Here is an 18998-nt window from a genome sequence, read left to right on the forward strand (position 1 = left end):
GCTGGTCTCTGCGATTTCTGGGCAGAGAAGCTTTTCTGAAGTGGTGGCTGCTGCACAGTGGCCTGTACACTGGAGTGCTGACTGTACAAGGAGTGCTGACTGCAGTCTGACTTTGGTAAAGAATGTTTTGCTCATTAATATATTCAAATAATTTGAGTATCTTTGGCTTCTGAAGAGCAGAACAGGCATGATCAGATGATAACCTAAGTTCAGAAAGTTTACGTGACTTGTCTAAGGTAACATATCTGGCTGTAATGGAGCTGGAAGGAACAGCCAGCATCAAGAAAGGTTCATGCTAAGCACAACAGATATAGAGATCAGTAGACGGATATACACTTAAAGCAAGTCAAATGTTCCATATATGCCTATCAATATCCCAGGCACTGTCCTATAGGAACAACTAGTAAAGAGGCATAGATTTTACATGGAAGGATCTTAGAATCTGATCAAAGAGGCAGACCTGCAAGAAAACATTGAAGAATGCAATTCATTTAAAATGTTCAGAAGTACTTAAGTTGGAGGAAAAGTAAATTCCTCAAGTGTATAAGACGCCTAAATTAGCTGGAGAGGTCTAGGTGCAAGTAAATAGGTGTAGGTGAGAACACAGTGTATCGGAGAACACTGAATGATTTGGTACTCTGAAGCTTCCAGTAGGGCTGGTGGCATGGATCATGGAACACTATAGGTAGTGTATAGAAAGAAATGCAAATTTACTGATGTAGTATCATACACAGACTAATTTTTGTTATTTCAGTGTTCCATGTGTTAGAGAGAGAATTATTTGAATGGTTTTACTTAACATGGTTATTTTCTATTTATTTAACAACTATTTATTGACTGCTTGCTATGGGACAAGCCCTATTTCAGACCCTTGAAGTACACCAGTGAACAAAATGAAAATCTCTTCTCTCATGAAGTTTACTTTTTTTATTTTTTCCATTTCAAACAAGATGTTTATTTAAACAGCGGGACATTTGACTTGAAGGGAAAACTATCTAGGATTCATTTCTTGTAGAGTAATTTATCTCTACTTAAGGATAGATTGCTTTACATGTACAGCTATGTACAAAAATGTTATAAAATTGTCCTTGGTTTTACAATGATAAATGAAAAAAAAAAAAACACCATTAGAATTCTCCAATCAAACAAGGTAGCGAGGATTTTTATGTGGTTCTGTCTTTATTAAACAGTGAGAGCAGCCCTAGCTGGTTTGGCTCAGTGGATAGAGCCTTGGCCTGCGGACTGAAGGGTCCTGGGTTTGATTCCAGTCATAGACATGTACCTTGGTTGTAGGCTCCTCCCCAGCATGGGCGATGGTCAGGGCAATGTGCAGGAGGCAACCAATCAATGTGTTTCTCTCACATCAATATTTCTCTCTGTCTGTCCCTCTGTCTCTCACTCTCTCTAAAAATCAATGGAAAAGTATCCTCAGGTGAGGATTAAAAAACACACAAACAAACAAAAACACCAGTGAGAGCAAAATAACTTACTGGAATATAAGAGAGCTGAATGAGTATGCCACTAATGGACAAAGGGGGCATTTTTATAGAACCAGTATTTTTCTCCACCCCATCTCCACGTGATGTCCATCAAAACATACCATTGGCCATTTAGTTTCAAAATGCAAATGCATATGTACACACATCAGTTTCTTTATGCAAAATAAAGGAATGGGGAAGGGGAAGATTAAAGAATAGAGAAAAACTGTACTGTAGGGGTCAGGGTGTGGTGCAACAAAATGGCAGTTTTCTGACTGAGAAGGTCTTCCTGGTCTGGAGGCACAGAGTTCTGGAGTAAAGTGGCAGGTCCCCCTGTCTGCTGCTGGAACACACCAGTTGTATCTTCATCCGCTATGTCCAACTGTGAGGTGTGTGTTTCATTGATTAGCTGCCTGTCAAATTGGAATCTGATCTGCCTCATTGGCAAACCGAGTCGTTCACAGTAGGCTTTCATTCCTTCACTAAGTGGTGTGCGCCTCTTAATCTTAAATTGCACCCCAGGACCATCCTGCCCCACCACCTTCAAATGTGTATGATAGTTCTACTCAGGTTTTACTCCTTCCTTGGGCTTTTCATCGGCCATGGCGAGCACTGAAGTCTGCTCAGCTGTGGCTTCACAAGAGAGGTCAAGTTTACATTCTCTTTCTTATAAACTTTAAGTAACTACATACATAAACACGTGTTACTACACAGGGTTTCATATAACATACCGTATTTGTTGGACAATTAAAGCATATCCACTGCTTATTTTCAGTAAAATGTGATTATAACCTCTACAAACTTAACTCTTGAGGAAGATTTGACTCCACATTTTCCATTAGCAGTGGGGAACTACTGAAAATTGGGAACATGAAAATGAAACCATATTTACATTTTGGAAGGAGGACACAAGCAGTGATGTGGGATGGGTGATGCCTGAGGCTGACACCAGGGAGACACATTAGGCTTCCACTGCATTTACTAGTAAAAGACATAAGTTTTTTTTTAAAAAAAAGACAATAAGGCCATTACAACATTTAGGAATTATTGATATGGGAGAAAGAGTTTAGAACCATTGCAGGATTCTGCTTTAGGTAATGGAATGATAGGTACAGAAAAAGAAAGGAGAGAGAGAGAGAGAGAGAGAGAGAGAGAGAGAGAGAGAGAGAGAGAGAGAGAGAGAGAGAGAGAGAGAAAGGCAGGCCAATGCAGGTCAAAGCACATTCATATCCTTCTATTTAACAAATATTACAGAAAGTATGAAGTGCTGTGACAGTGTGAGTTATTGCCACTTGTTGGCTTTTGCTTTTATTTGTAACTTGAAAAGACTTTTTGGTACTATTTGTAATGCATGGTCATGCCTTAAAGCTGATTGCAAGCCTCACTGTTTAAAGAACCACACTCTGGCTACCTTTTCATTCATTACTCACAACCGCAGACTGAGTTCATAAGGGCAAAGGTAGAAGCCATGGCTGAGTAACCAGAGAATCTAGAGCTGCTGTCAGCAAATTGGCTCGTCAGCATTCTTTTAAGGAAAACACCTGCTGGCTTATTAAAGTTAATTGCTTGCAGGTATCAAGTTCCTTAGCCAGAGCTATCGAAGTCGCTGTGAGAGAGGTGATTAAGACTGTGCTGGGAGCTTGGGAAAGCTGGCTGAATACTATCTCATGTGGAGTCTTAGCTTCAGGGAGATTGCCCCTCCCTCCCTCCCTCCCTCCCTCCCTCCCTCCCTCCCTCCCTCCCTCCCTTCCCCACTATTTTCTTTTTTTTTCCTCCTTGCTCTACCACCATCCCTCCTTACTCCTGTATCCTCTGCCACATGCCAACTGATATAGTTAGATGCTAATTTTGCTCATCTAACATTTGGCAGGCATTTATTGAGCATTTATTAAGTGACAGTTTCTAGCCTTGGAAAATATAATAATGAATAACTGAAATAATGAATAACACAACCTCTGCACATAAATAATTCACAGTGTAGAATAAGAGGCAGACTTCTAAATCTATTATTAGAATTTTATGCCATAAATTCTAAGCATGGCATCTGTACCATATACTATGGGGAGGTAAAGAGAGATGTATACAGTACACATGTATGCTTACATTGTCTTGGCGATTACCTAACTGTGAGGATTGGGATAAAAATAGATGATGAAAATATCTACTTGTGGCAGTCGGATTCTCCAAAAGAAATTAGCTTATGTGATTGTGAGGGTTGGCAAGTTGTGAGGGTTGGCAAGTTCTAAATCTATAGGGAGATTGGTTAGAACTCAAACAGGAGTTGGTGTTGCAGACTTGAATTTGAAATTTGTAGGGCAGGCTGGCATGCTAGAAACTTCGTTAGGATTCCTAGCTTATGATCTTAGGGCAGAATTCCGTCTTCTTCAGGTGACTTAATTTTTGCTCATAAGGCCTCCAACTAATGTGAGAAGGCCTATTACTTAAAGTCAATTGATTGTAAATGTTAATCACATAAAAAAACACACCAAAAAACCCCAAATACCTTCACAGCAACATCTAGACCAGGGGTGAGGAACGTCCGGCCCATTGGCAGTATAAGGCCCACCCACAAATCATTTGGTGTGGCCCTGCCAAGGCCTTAGGGGTGCGTTAATGAAGTGTTTGACCAAATACAGCAGGCTAATTTTTAAGCTGATAATTTTGTATGGCTCTGGAATGATGTTATAAATATCCAAATGGCCCTTGGCAGAAAAAAGGTTCCGCACCCCTGATCTAGACTATTGTTTGTTCAAACAGCTGGGCACTGCAGCCTATCCAAGATGCTATATAAAATTAACCCTCACAATGCCTGTGTGTGGAAACATTCCCCTATAAATTTCTATTTTCTCTATAACAGTCCCTTCAGATCTATGGCCACAGAGATGCCAAAGTCATCTCATGATGATACTCAGTGAATATGTTTTGGCTTCAACATAGTGAATCAAATAATAAATGAACCAAAGAACTAAATCACAAAAGTATGCTATTTTATTAAACATGAAAATATTTTATTAAATGTATTAAGCATGAACCATTTAATATAAATCTCTTGGAATATAATGAGGCCTTTCTTTTCCACCTCCACTCAGACAACAGCTAGGCCAAAAATGAGACTCCTTTTGATGTGATAATGGTTGGGGATGGGGCTAGGGGGAAGAGTGGGGTAGTTAAGAGATGAGAGATCAACTAAAGGACTTGTATGCATGCATATAAGCATAACCAATGGACATAAGACACTGGGTGATAGGGGAGGCTAGGGGACTGTCTAGGGCGGGGGGATAAAATGGATACATATGTAATACCCTTTGTAATACTTTAAGCAATAAAAAAAAAAAGAGAGATGATAAAAACTCTTTTTGCTCTGCTGGACTGAAGTTGGTTAAGACATTGAAAATGCATAACAGTTCTAACTCCTAGATAGAGCAGGGTTGTTGCCTTAAGATAGCACCTTGAAATTCGACCCTAGTCCTCTGGTTCTGTCTAGGATGAGGACATCAAATACCTAAGTTGTACTATGCCTAGACCTAAGGCAAAGGAGGTTCTGTCCTGGGCCCCACATGTTGGAGGGCCCCACCTATCACAGATACACAAGCATAAATGTCTTTGTACTTGGTATCTGGACATCAGAACTGGCTCAGTGCCATTGTAACCCTAAATATCCACTCTCGTGGTTAACATGCCCCAGGAAAATGTTCTCCACGTCACTTCTACATCATAGAAGCAAGAGAGCTCACATGCCTAGAAAATGTTCAGGTTGAGCTGCTGGGAGCTCAGTTGGAGACATTTTGCATTGGAGAATGCGGGTACAGAGAGGGGCATTTGAGCAGTGTAAGAGAAATGACAAAGAAACTTTTAGGATTCTTCCTCTTGGGATCAATTCACTACATCCTCACATAACCAAGACTTATTTTCCCGAGTAGAGCTGAGTATCAATTTTCTTGCTTTTTTTTATATTTTATTGTTGGGTTTGAAAGGACATACAAATCATCACAGTTATTTCGCAGGGTGGCTGAGGTTGCATTGCTAAACAATTTGTATTGCTTTTACATTTATAAATATGTAGGACCAGTGAAAGCATGCATGATGTGTGCTATCAATTTTTTATACTGGCCAGCTGGTGTCAAGCAATGTTAAATGAAACTTAAAATTAAATGAGAAAAATAATAGGTTTAATAAAGTATTCTGAAATAAAGATTTGGTATTTACAATATACATGCTCATCTTCAACTTTATGGGTAACTTTCAATATTTAAGAAAAAGGAACTTTAAAAAAATAATTTTATTTGAGTTTTTATATTAATTTAATTTTTGATGAAATAAATTTGCATTTTCTTCCATTTAAATAAAATTGAAATTTATTTTAAATTCTTTGGAGCATCACTGTCAACAATATATAAAGTAAATGAAAATTTTGATTATAACAACAATAATTTTCATAAAATGAATACAATAATTATAAATTTATGGAATAGGTATTTAAGAACTGATGAATTATGTTTATTTTATACTCATATAAACATTGACATTTCATCAACAGAACACACAGATATACACATGGAATATAACATTTATTGTCTTTGATATTTTTCCAGCTTTCAGACATCTGAAAATTATTGCTTTACATATACTATTGATTTGTAACTAAGAAATTCTGGTTTTTTTTAAGGTAACACAATGATAGAACACATAGCCTATTGAAGTTTTTTGTTTTATTTATAACTTTTAAATATTTAGACATGTGGTATGTGGGCCTCCATTTGTATCCTTGCCTCGGATCCTGTAAATGTAGCGGTGGGTTCATTGTTAAATAGTTGAGCCAACATCTGGTAGAAGCCGTCAATATCCTCAAAGAGCAAGAGCCACAGCTGTTCCAAAAGACAGATGGCAACCTTTAACTCTTTTTTTTTTCTTTCTTTATTGATTAAGGTATTACATATGTGTCTTTATCCCCCCATTACCCCCCCCCCTCACGTTCATGCCTTCACACCCCTGGTGTCTGCGTCCATTGGTTATGCTTAGATGCATACATGATGCATACATACAAGTCCTTTGGTTGATCTCTCCCCCTTACCCCCACCCTCCAATCTTTAACTCTTGAACCAGGGGTGGGTGCATGGGACATGGAGTAAGCAATGCCATGTCTATTCCTACCTCTTTCTATCCTACGGTACACAGGACTTCATTTTTTCTTAAGAGCTGGATGTCTAAAAATGTTAAAGTAGAAAAATTACGTGGGTTGGCCTGGAAGAACTGGAATAGGCTGTAAGTAAATTATTGAAATTAGTCCTCAGAAATTATTCTACAAAAGGGGACATTTGAGCTGGATCTGGAAAGATGAATAGAACTCCTCCAGGTGGATAAATTGTGTGTGGGAAGAGGTGCACTAGGAAAAGGCACAGAAAACAGGGTACATTTAGACTATTTCGGAATGTTCAGATGACTAAAACACTGGGTGGGAGGGAGGAAATGGAGAGAGAAGACCTGAAAAAAAGAAAAAAGAAAAAAAGAACAGAATAGGAAGGACATTACACATCTTCCTAAGAGCTTGGACTTTCTCCTTTATATGGTAAGGACTTATTAAAGGAGTTTCAAGCAGGGAAGTGACATGATTGGCTTTGTCCCTTAAAAATATTACTTTAGAAACTTGGTTTCAAATTTTAGCATGTACAATCATCACTTAGAGAGCTTGTTGGGACACAGATGGCTGGGTCCCACCCCCAGTTTCTGACTGTATAGGACTAGGATGGAACCCAAGAATTTGCATTTCCAGCAAATTCCTGAGTGGTGCTATGCTGCGGATATAGGAACCATGCCACTGCTCCACAGCAGGAGGATAGATGGTGAATAGTTCTGGAAGGTGGAACTATAGAGAACAGATAAAATAGGGGACTATAACAATAGATCAGGCAGCAGTAATGAGAATTGTATAGAAGCAGTGATAAAGGGTCTAAATAAAAGAGGTTTAGGAAATAATTACTTGACTTGGTGACTAAATTTGGAGTGTGTGGGTAGGAAAGATGGGGGTGTTGACCATGACTCTGTATCTGGCTTATTTGTCTTAGGATGCATAAAAGAGCCCAGGTTTGTAATCTAGAAAGAAAGAAAAAAAGAGAGGATGAATTTCCGTTTTAATTCCAGGTCATTCATCTACAGAATACACTAGTTCCATTAGCAAAGGTTTGAAGTAAATATTGTTAATATGTTAATATTTTATTAGTTTATTATAGTCAACATACCTTCTCGATTATTTCCTTTTTGAGTGTGGCTAGGATTGATCTCCTTTTTTGTAAACTGACTCTATCTATGACTTACTGCCTCCCTTATAAAATAGAGCTCTCAGAATGAACATTTTGCCTAATAATGCTTTTTGTGATTTTTCTCTCTAAATAGTGTCTCTTCATGCTTTTATAATATTACTATAAGTTTGGTCAAATTTAATATTACTTTGACAGGGGAAGGAGACAGGCTCACCCTTAACATTTGACTGGACCAGGGCAAAAGTAAAAATGGAGGCCACCTCTTCCATTTGTGTAGATATGTAAATATACAAATGTTATAGACCAAGTTGACAAGCTCTTAAATATGTCCTAGTCTCTGCCTTCACACACACACACACACACACACACACACACACACACACACACAAAACATCAAATTTTTTAAGTACGTTAAGGCTATTGTTTTGTGCTAGTCACACCCTAATAATAACCAGTGTTATGGTTGGACCAGCCCTTGTGGTTCTTACTATGATTGAAAAACCCACTTAATAACTATCAGGAAACTGAAAAAAATCAAGGTTTATTACTTACAGGACCTGTAAATCACACAGCACACCTGGAGCTGCATAGTGAGGTCACAGGTAGAGAGAGAGCACAGAGGCTTGGGGTTCAGCTTTTACTGTGGTCAAAGGTGAGGGCCTAAGGTTTTGTGATGATTTTAAAACATCAGAGTAGACTTTTTAAGTGCTGGAAGAGATATAACCATTGGACCAAATGGTCAGTCATTGAAATTAACCAAGATCTCTAAAACCAAGGGGCCTCAGTGGGAGAGGATGGAGGCCCTTTAACTAACCCTGTGGTTGGCAATGTGTTCATTCCAGACAGCACCTTCCATTCGACTCTTCCTCTCCACAAAGTTGGATGCTTAGAAATATGTGTTGTTTAATGGAACAAGGGCTCTCAGTAGGTATTCCAATTAGAGAAATCAAATAAAGGGTAAATTCCTTATACAGGTAAAGTATTGTGGGTAAAGTACAATTAAGTAAAGGCCTCAAGAAGGCTGGAGCTGAGAAAAGGGGAGGAGGTTAGAGACGTTTGCCCAAAAGGAAATCATGTAGTTAGGCCATGGGGAAGGAAGGATGAGGATGAGAATAGGATAAAGATAAATGCTAAGAGATGTGGTAATAAAGGGTAATTTAGGAACTTGTAGTTTATACTTAAGATAGAGAAAGGAATTCAGTGTCACAGGAAAGGAGTGAATGAAGGAGAGAACAGTCGGAGTTGAGGATAGAGGATACCAGGAGGCCAGATGAAACAGGACCTTATTATCATGGATTGCCCTGAATGATGTTGGGTGCAATCAGAGGGTTTATTGAGAAGAGTGACTTGCTTTTAATGATGATTCAGAATAAAATATAGATGGACTAGGCTGAAATCCAGAAAACTCTGAATTATCATGAGTCTGGAGTTCAGATATAACAGTGAGAGAGACTCTGTGGTGGACATAGCAGATCCCAGCAGTTTTGTGAAGGTGTATGATGATATGATGATATGAAGGTGTATAATGATATGATGACTAGCAACAGAGGACTAGCAACCCATTGTTGTAAATGAAGCTTTCAAATTGGGGTGATATTTTCATTAATTTCTTTAAGATCTTTATTACTCATAGTGAAGACAAAAACGGAACAACAAAAAGCCTTGCCGGAAGCCACACTTGGAAACACTTAAACTACCAAGTGGCTTACGATTGCCAAATGAGAGAGATTCTCAGATTTTGAGTAACTATTGGAACCAAAACACCAAAGGGAAAAAGCCACTAGCGATTAAGGAGAAAGATGGGATGTGAGGCAATTGCAGGGACCAAGGTGAGGTTCCTGCTGGTTATTATTGATAGAATCAGACCTAATTTAATAAAACATTGGAATTTCTTTCTTTCACCGAAGGAGGGAAAGTGAGATATAGGCTAGCTAGGGGACAGAAGGACCCAGATCACAGCACCCTGCTAAGTTTTGTGACTCTCAGGCCTACTGTGTGGGCCAGAGCTCTGAGGATTCTGGAAGGTGCATGAAGTCCCTCAAATATACGGAGCACATTTTAGATAAGGTATTAGTATTCTAATAAATATTTACCCAGAGTTTCCTATCCAAACACCCAATTTTTCCCGTGGCCACCAGGGAGACTGCCTGGAGAGTGGTTCCTGGATGTTAAAATAAAAAAGTAAAGAAATAGGAAATGAGTATGTGGATAATCTATGCTCTCCACAGTTGTTATTATCATATAGACACATTCTAAATGTCATGAGCTTATCCGTGGTGTAGTCTAGCATCGGAAGCTAGCTCACTATGAGATGTCTTTTTTATTTGTACAGGAGGGAATGCAAAATAAAGTCATTCAGCATGAAAACGTGTTGCTCGATTTTAAGCCAGGTTTTTATGATGCTGGCATAGTGTTCCAAAGGAGAGAGACCCACTGTGGTGCGTCCAACCACTTACAGGCCAAGAGAGCTGAGTGTTTTCAAATATCTTTTGCCATGGTTTGTGTGTGTGTGTGTGTGTGTGTGTGTGTGTGTGTGTGTGTGTGTGTGTGAAAGAGAGAGAGAGAGAAAGAGACACGCTAGCTTTCAGGTAAAGTTAGACATTCCTAAAACTGAGACTAGCTACCTTCTTGCACAATATTGAAATATCAGAGCCAAAAGCGGCTCTTTGGGACAATAAATTCTTACTTATTATACAGGTCAAATGTTTATCTCTCTTAATTTCCTTCATTGTTTCTCATCAGGAAGGAGAAAACCCAGTGCTCTAAACTTCCTTGGGGGAATCAGTGATATAATTTTGAAGTTTATATATTTTGGGGCATTCTCTGAATTTGTTGTGAATTTTCGTTTGTATTTTTATATATTTACTATTTAGCATGTTACTATCTTCAGAGACCTCTCCAATGTTCTTCCCTTTCTAATATTTGTGGCCAAAAAATACCAAGTTAGATGTTATACATGGCTATATTGGCTTTATTTCAGCTATTCCAGTGTTATACTCTAACAAGAAGGCATTAGGGAAACTCACTTTTGATGTGAGGGAGGTTGTGGCCTAGGGCAGATGGGTGAAGCCAGAAAAGATGATTAAGGATGGTGTTCAGGGAGTCAGTAAGGGAGAGTGGAAACCACAAGCCAAATATTCTCCTAAAGAGTAAAACCAGGAGAAAAATAAGAACATGGTGTGTACAGTTGACCAAATAATCCTAAATTATGCTATGAAAATCAATATAAAAAATTGCAAGGAAGAAAGAAGAGGCCTGGATGATGAGATGTGAATGAGGGATAATAGGTTGACTCATTATTAGAAGGGTCAGTGCTTAAATCCATATATTTCTTGATTTTCATGATGTATAACTTAGTTCTTTACATTGTTTCAATGCTTTAGAAAGTTGCTGAAGCTAACAGGATTTGTTTATCTTGCTCGAGTTTATTGAAAAGGCTAATGGTGTGTTCCAAGCCCCATATTACTTGACTCTACAGAGAATGTATAGTTCTAACAAATAAATCACTCTCAGGGTTGTGTGAATTGATAGAAAAATGTATTATTTTCATCGACGGCAAATGTCTTTGAGAGTAGGCTTCCACATTGTGTACTTCAGGTGGCTAAACATGGGTCCATTTAGCTGTAACTACCGTAATGAAAAAGTGCCTTTCAACATAAACTGCCAATACTTTTCTTAAAGGTTTTACAACAAAACAAAGTAATATTAATAGTATATCTAAAAGATATTCTATAGATAAAAACTAGCAAATGTTTAGAGAAGTGGTATTGTTTGCAACACAACTGATGGTAAGAGAATTCCAAAATTATAATTGGTGCAAGTACATTACAAAGTTTTAAGATTTGTTTCAGTCTTTGAAATACAAATACCTTAAATAGTTTAATCCTTATTCCAAGTAATATTTCATCATATTTTGGAGTATATTTCAAACATGTTTTTTAAATTACATATTCAAAACTTGTATTTTGAATATATGTCCAAAATATATGTTGAATTATCTAGAGATAATATAAGGAATTAAAAAAACACATTAAAGAATTTTGCATTTTATTATGAATACATGTAAATGTTTTCTTAAAACTCAATTTATCTTATTTTTGGAGAGTTTGTTATACAGCACTTATTATATCCCATACAATTTAGGCCAATCCATCATTCTGTCAGCAGCACATGTAATTAGTGATGGGTAAAAGGGCTTTGGCATAGCTGATATAGGTTCTCTGATGGGTAATAGTTGAGAAACCAAATCCTTTATCCGTTAGAAAAATATGTTCTCAAAAGGGGAGAGCTGAACTTTTGAGATAAACCAGTCTCTTGACTTACTTTCTCATTGCAAATAGTTTATAAGTGCCAATCATGTAATTGCCCTTGTAGAAGGGTAAGAAAACCTTGAGAGAATGACTCTGTTTTTAATTTGAAAACATTCAGTAAAAGAAGTGGAAGGTGGAGACACCATTTTCCAGACTGGAACTGCCAGGGACTGCTATGCATCTAAACAAATTTTTGTGGTTGTTGTTAATCTTCACTGAAGGATATTTTTCCTATTGATTTTTAGAGCGAGTGGAAGGGAGGGATGGAGAGAGACAGAGAGAGAGAGAAACATTGATGTGAAAGAGACACGTTGATTGGTTACCTCCCACATGCACCCCAACCAGGGCCAGGGAAGGAACCTGTAACCCAGGTACCAGGAATCGAACCCGTGACCCTTCCTTATGCAGCTGATGCTCTGTCACTGAACTGCACTGGCCAGGGCCCTAAACAAATCTTTTAATGTTCTGGATCTCAAGTCTCACCTCTGTTCATGAGAATATTTGACCAGATGGTTTTGAACCGTTTTATTCCAACATTCTATGTTGCTACAATTGATCTTAATCCTAGAGGATGGACAGATAGACTTATTTGTGTAATTGCTTTATCGAGAGATAGAGCAGCATATTGTGTTAGCTTCCTTCTTAATCTCTAACATTTGGAATTTCAAGTATCTTAATTGTGTTTTTCTTCCTCACTAGAACAGTGACATTTTATGTGTTAGATTTCTGACTTGGTTATTAAAGTAAACATCAGTGAGGCTCTTAGTCAGCCCTGGTTGTTGATACATTTTCAAGCTTCTTAATACATAGGGAGCCTTGTTTTACCCATTGCACATAGGTAATGAACAGTCATTTCAATTCCTACCAGCCCTGGAGGCCTTACAGGGTGGGCATTGAAATGACTGTGCATTACCCCTGTGCAATTACATATACACTAACTGATCTAATTTCAGTTCTTGTTTGTAATAAATAACAATAACTTTGGTATAAACTACACTTTTGTAGACAGTGTGAGTGGAAAAGTAATGAGGAGAAAGCCAAGATTTATGTTCATGTAACAGTAATCATAAACTCAGGTATTAAAAAAATTAACTTTTTTTCTAAATCATTTTTACGTTGAAACTGAATGATATAAATTAAGCCTTTGCCAGTTAGGGTTTCTCTCAACTTTTCCCCAGAATTCCAACTAATTTCTGGGAGTTTCCATGGTGCCAAAGGAAGAGAGCCTCTAATTTTCCTTTTTTAAAAAAAAAATTGTTGAGAGTGTTTCTGATGTTCTCCCATTTTCCTTCTTTCCCCCCGGTTCCCACCCCACCCCAGGTCTTCCCCTGTCTATTGTCTGTGTCCATGGGCTGTGCATATATGCACAGAAAATTCTTTGACTAATCTCCTACTGCCCTCGCTCTCACCTTTCCTCTGAGATCTGTCAATCTGTTCCAAGCTTCCATGTGTATGGTCCTATTTTGTCCCTCAGTTTATTTTGTTCATTAGATTCCACATGTAAGTGAGATCATGTGATATTTGATTGGCTTATTTTATTTAGCATAATGATCTCCAGGTTCATCTATGTTTCTCAAAGGGTAAGAGATCCTACTTTTTTACAGCTGTATAGTATTCCATTGTGTAGATGTGCCACAGTTTTTGTTTGTTTTTTTTTTGTTTGTTTTTGGTAAGATAAATGCAACATAAAGCTATTCTTTTTTTTTCCTTTTTTTTTATTAGTTAAGGTATTACAAATGTGTCCTCATCCCCCCTCCATTAACCCCCAACCTCCCCCTCCCCCCCCCCCCCCGCCCCACACACTCATGCTCCCATCCCCCTGTTGTCCATGTCCATTGGTTTGGCTTATATACATGTATACAAGTCCTTCCATTGATCTCTTCCCCTTACCCCCGCCCTCCCCTACTTTCCTTCTGGGGATTGATAGCCTGATCGCTGTTTCTCAGTCTTTGGGTCTGTCCCTTTTCATCAGTCTATGTTGTTCTCTATAATCCACAAATGAGTGAGATCATGTGGTATTTATCTTTCTCTGACTGGCTTATTTTACTTAGCATAATACTCTCCAGTTCCATCCATGCTGTTGCAAAAGGCAAGAGTTCCTTTTTTTTTTTTTTTACCACAGCATAGTATTCCATCGTGTATATGTACCACAGTTTTCTAATCCATTCATCTGCTGATGGGCACTTAGGCTGTTTCCAAATCTTAGCTATGGTGAATTGTGCTGCTATGAACATAGGGGTGCATATATCCTTTCTGATTGGCGTTTCTGGTTTCTTGGGATATATTCCTAGTAGTGGGATCACTGGGTCAAATGGGAGTTCCATTTTTAGTTTTTTGAGGTAGCTCCATACTGTTCTCCACAGTGGCTGCACCAGTCTGCATTCCCACCAGCAGTGCAGAAGAGTTCCTTTTTCTCCACATCCTCTCCAACACTTGTTGTTTGTTGATTTGTTGATGATAGCCATTCTGACAGGTGTGAGATGATAACACATTGTCGTTTTGATTTGCATCTCTCGTATAATTAGTGACTTTGAGCATCTTTTCATATGTCTTTCGGCCTTCTGTATGTCCTCTTTCAAAAAGTGTCTATTTAGGTCCGTTGCCCATTTTTTTATTGGATTGTTTATCTTCCTTTTGTTAAGTTTCATGAGATCCCTGTAAATGTTGGAAATTAAACCCTTATCGGTGGTATCATTGGCAAATATGTTCTCCCATGTAGTGGGTCTTCTTGTTGTTTTGTTGATGGTTTCCTTTGCTGTGCAAAAGCTTTTTATTTTGATGTAGTCCCATTTGTTTATTTTCTCTTTAGTTTCCATTGCCCTAGGAGCATTATCAGAGAAGAAATTCCTTCGGCATATGTTTGCGATTTCGCTGCCTGTGGATTCCTCTAGTATTTTTATAGTTTCCTGTCTTACGTTTAAGTCTTTTATCCATTTTGAGTTTATTTTTGTGTTTGGTGTGAGTTGTTGGTCTAGTTTCATCTTTTTGCATGTATCTGTCCCATTTTCCCAACACCATTTATTGAAGAGACTGTCTTGACTCCATTGTATGCTCTTGCCTCCTTTGTCGAATATTAATTGGGCATAGTGGTTTGGGTCGATTTCTGGGATCTCTATTCTATTCCATTGATCTATATGTCTGTTCTTGTGCCAGTACCAAGCTGTTTTAAGAACAGTGGCTTTGTAATACAGTTTGATATCTGGTATTGAGATCCCACCTACTTTGTTCTTTCTCAGGATTGCTACAGCTATTCGGGGTCTTTTTTTTATTCCAGATGAATTTTTGGAACATTCGTTCTAGATTTGTGAAATATGCCGTTGGTAATTTAATGGGGATTGCATTGAATCTATAAATTGCTTTGGGTAGTATGGACATTTTGATGATGTTGATTCTACCAATCCATGAACACGGTATATTCTTCCATCTGTTTATGTCTTCCTCTATCTCTTTTTTCAGTGTCCTGTAGTTTTTGGCATATAAGTCTTTTACCTCCTTAGTTAAGTTTATTCCTAGGTATTTTAATGTTTTTGGTGCAGTGGTAAATGGGATTGCTTCTGTAGTTTCACTTTCTGTAAGTTCACTATTGGTGTAAAGAAATGCCATGGATTTCTTAGCATTAATTTTGTATCCTGCTACATTGCCGAATTCATTTAGTAAGTCTAATAATTTTTTGATGGAGTCTTTAGGGTTCTGTATGTACAGTATCATGTCATCTGCAAATAAGGACAGTTTTACTTCTTCTTTTCCAATCTGGATGCCTTTTATTTCTTCTTCTTGTCTGATCGCAATGGCTAGTACTTCCAGTACTATGTTGAACAGGAGTGGTGAGAGGGGGCATCCCTGTCTTGTTCCTGTTTTTAGGCGGAATGGTTTTAGTTTTTGCCCATTGAGTATGATGTTGGCTGTGGGTTTGTCATACATGGCTTTTATTATGTTGAGGTATGATCCCTCAATTCCTATCTTGCTGAGAGTTTTTATCAAGAAAGGGTGTTGGATTTTGTCAAATGCTTTCTCCGCATCAATTGATTTGACTATGTGGTTTTTTTCTCTCAATTTGTTTATGTGATGTATCACATTTATTGATTTGCAGATATTGTACCATCCTTGCATCCCTGGGATAAATCCTACTTGGTCATGGTGTATGATCTTTTTGATGTACTGCTGGATCCGATTTGCTAGGATTTTGTTGAGGATTTTGGCATCTATGTTCATGAGGGATATTGGCCTATAGTTCTCTTTCATTGTATTGTCTTTATCTGGTTTGGGGATTAGGGTGATGTTGGCTTCATAGAATGAGCTGGGAAGTGTTCCTTCCTCTTGGATCTTTTGACATAGTCTGAGGAGGATAGGTTTTAGGTCTTCCTTGAATGTTTGGTAAAACTCCCCTGTGAAGCCATCTGGCCCCGGGCTTTTGTTTGCTGGAAGCTTTTTGATTACTGCTTTGATTTCCTCCATAGTTATTGACCTATTGAGATTTTTAGATTCTTCCTGGTTAAGTTTTGGAAGGTTGTATTTTTCTAGGAATATGTCCATTTCCTCCAGGTTGTCTAGTGTGTTGGAGTAGAGTTGTTCATAGTATTTTCTAACAATCCTTTGTATTTCTATGGGGTCTGTTGTTATTTCTCCTCTTTTGTTTCTGATTTTGTTTATTTGGGTCCTCTCTCTTTGTTTCTTGGTGAGCCTGGCTAGAGGTGTATCAATCTTGTTTATCCTTTCAAAGAACCAGCTCTTGGTTTTGTTGATCTTTTGTATTGTTTTTTTGGTCTCTATGTCATTTATCTCCACTCTGATCTTTGTTATTTCCTTCCTTCTGCTTACAGTGGGCTTTTTATGTTGCTCTCTTTCTAACTCTTCGAGTTGTAGAGTTAGGTCATTTATTCTCATTGTTTCTAGTTTCTTGCAGTGGGCTTGTAGAGCTATGAACTTCCCTCTCAAGACTGCTTTTGCTGTGTCCCATAGGGTTTGGATTGTTGTGTTTTCATTGTCATTTGTTGCCATGATGCTTTTTATTTCTTCTTTGATCTCACTGGTAACCCAGTCGTTGTTTAATAGCATTCTATTTAGTCTCCATGTGTTTGATTTTTCTGGATTGTTTTTGTTGTAGTTGATTTCCAGTTTTATGCCTTTGTGATCTGAGAAGATGCTTGATATGATTTCAGTTTTCTCGAATTTGAAGAGACTTTGTCTGTGACCCAATATATGGTCTATCTTTGAAGATGACAAATGTGCACCTGAGGAGAATGTATATTCTGTGGCTTTGGGGTGAAATGTTCTGAAGATGTCATTTAATTCCACCTGATCTAGTGAGTCATTTAGGATTGATGTTTCTTTGCTGAGTTTCTGTTTAGAGGATTTGTCTAGTGGAGATAATGGGGTGTTAAGGTCCCCTACTATGATTGTATTGCTGTCAATCTCTCCCTTGATCTCCTCCAGAAGATTTCTTACGTATTTGGGTGCTCCTATATTGGGTGCATATATATTTACCAGAGTTATTTCTTCTTGTTGGACTGCTCCCTTTAGTATTATGAAGTGGTCTTCTTTATCTCTTTTTATGTCCTTCACTTTGAGATCTAATTTGTCAGATGTAAGTATTGCTACCCCAGCTTTTTTTTCACTTCCATTGGCCTGAAAAACCTTTTTCCATCCCTTCACCATCAGTCTGTGTGCATCTCTTTTTCTGAGGTGGGTTTCCTGTAGACAGCAGATATATGGGTCATGTTTTCTTATCCACTCATTTACCCTATGCCTGTTGACTGCGGAATTTAATCCATTTACATTTAAAGTTATTATTGATAGAAAGTTGTTAGTCGCCATTTTTGTTCTTTACCGCTGAGTTCCTTCTTTGTTTCCTATTTTTTCTATTTACAGCAGACCCTTTAGCATTTCTTGCATTGCTGGCTTGGTTGTAATAAACTCCCGTAGACCATTTTTGTCTGTGAAGCTCCTGATTTTACCCTCAATTTTGATTGATAGCCTCGCTGGGTACAGTATTCTTGGATTCAGACCCTTCCTTTGCATGACTTTGTATATTTCATTCCATTCCCTTCTTGCCTGATGTGTTCTGTTGAGAAATTGGTCACTAGTCTGATGGGGGATCCTTTGTAGGTAACTTTCTGTCTCTCTTTGGCTGCTTTTAAGATTCTTGCTTTGTCGTTGGTGTTTGCCAATTTAATTATTATGTGCCTTGGTGTCGGTCTTTTCAGGTTCATTTTGTTTGGGACTCTGTGAGCTTCTTGGATTTGTGTGAGTTTTTTCTTCCCTATATCAGGGAAATTTTCTGTTACTATTTTTTCAAACAGGTTTTCTATTCCTTGCTCAGTTTCCTCTCCTTCTGGCACCCCTATTATTTGGATGTTGTTTCGTTTAGCGTTGTTCCAGAGTTCTCTTAGGCTCTCCTCCTGCTTTTTAATTTTTTTTTCTAGAAGCTGTTCTGTTTGGTATTTTTTCCTACCTTGTCTTCTAGCTCGCTGATGCAGTCCTCTGCTTCTTCTAGTCTACTGTTGATGCTTTCTATTGAGTTCTTTATCGCAGTGATGTCATTTTTCATTTCTTCTTGGTTTCTCTTCATTTCCTCTTGGTTCCTACATATATTGTTGAATTTGTCTTCCATTATTTTCATCCACCTTATGGCCATTTCTCTGAATTCTTTCTCTGACAGGTTGCTTGCCTCCATTGCCTCCATTTCATTTACTTCCTTTTCTGATGATGCCTGTTTTTCTTTCATATGTGGGTTGGTTCTTTGTTTCACCATGATCTCTCTTCTCCAGGTGTTTGGTTATGTAGTTCTCTCTCTTTCCGTGAGAAGAAGCAGTGCTCGTCTGAGTTCACGCAGTCACGCTGCTTGAGATCCCCTGTTTCCAGGTTAGAAGCTGATCTCTGGACACCGGCAACAGCTACCCAAGATGGCACAGTCTCTGTGCCACAGTTTTTTAATCCACTCATCTACTGATGGG

At 38.2% G+C, this 18998-nt stretch overlaps 1 protein-coding gene and 1 pseudogene across 1 annotated transcript in view; one reads left to right on the forward strand and one right to left on the reverse strand.

The window, feature by feature from the left end:
• The window catches only part of CTNNA3 (catenin alpha 3), a 1315594-nt gene that overhangs the window by 732105 nt on the left and 564491 nt on the right, over window positions 1–18998 (forward strand). The window lies entirely within an intron of this gene.
• LOC132214604 (small ubiquitin-related modifier 2-like) lies at window positions 1687–2082 on the reverse strand (annotated as a pseudogene).

Source organism: Myotis daubentonii, chromosome 13 (genome assembly GCF_963259705.1).
Source record: "Myotis daubentonii chromosome 13, mMyoDau2.1, whole genome shotgun sequence".
NCBI classification, from domain to species: Eukaryota; Metazoa; Chordata; class Mammalia; order Chiroptera; family Vespertilionidae; genus Myotis; species Myotis daubentonii.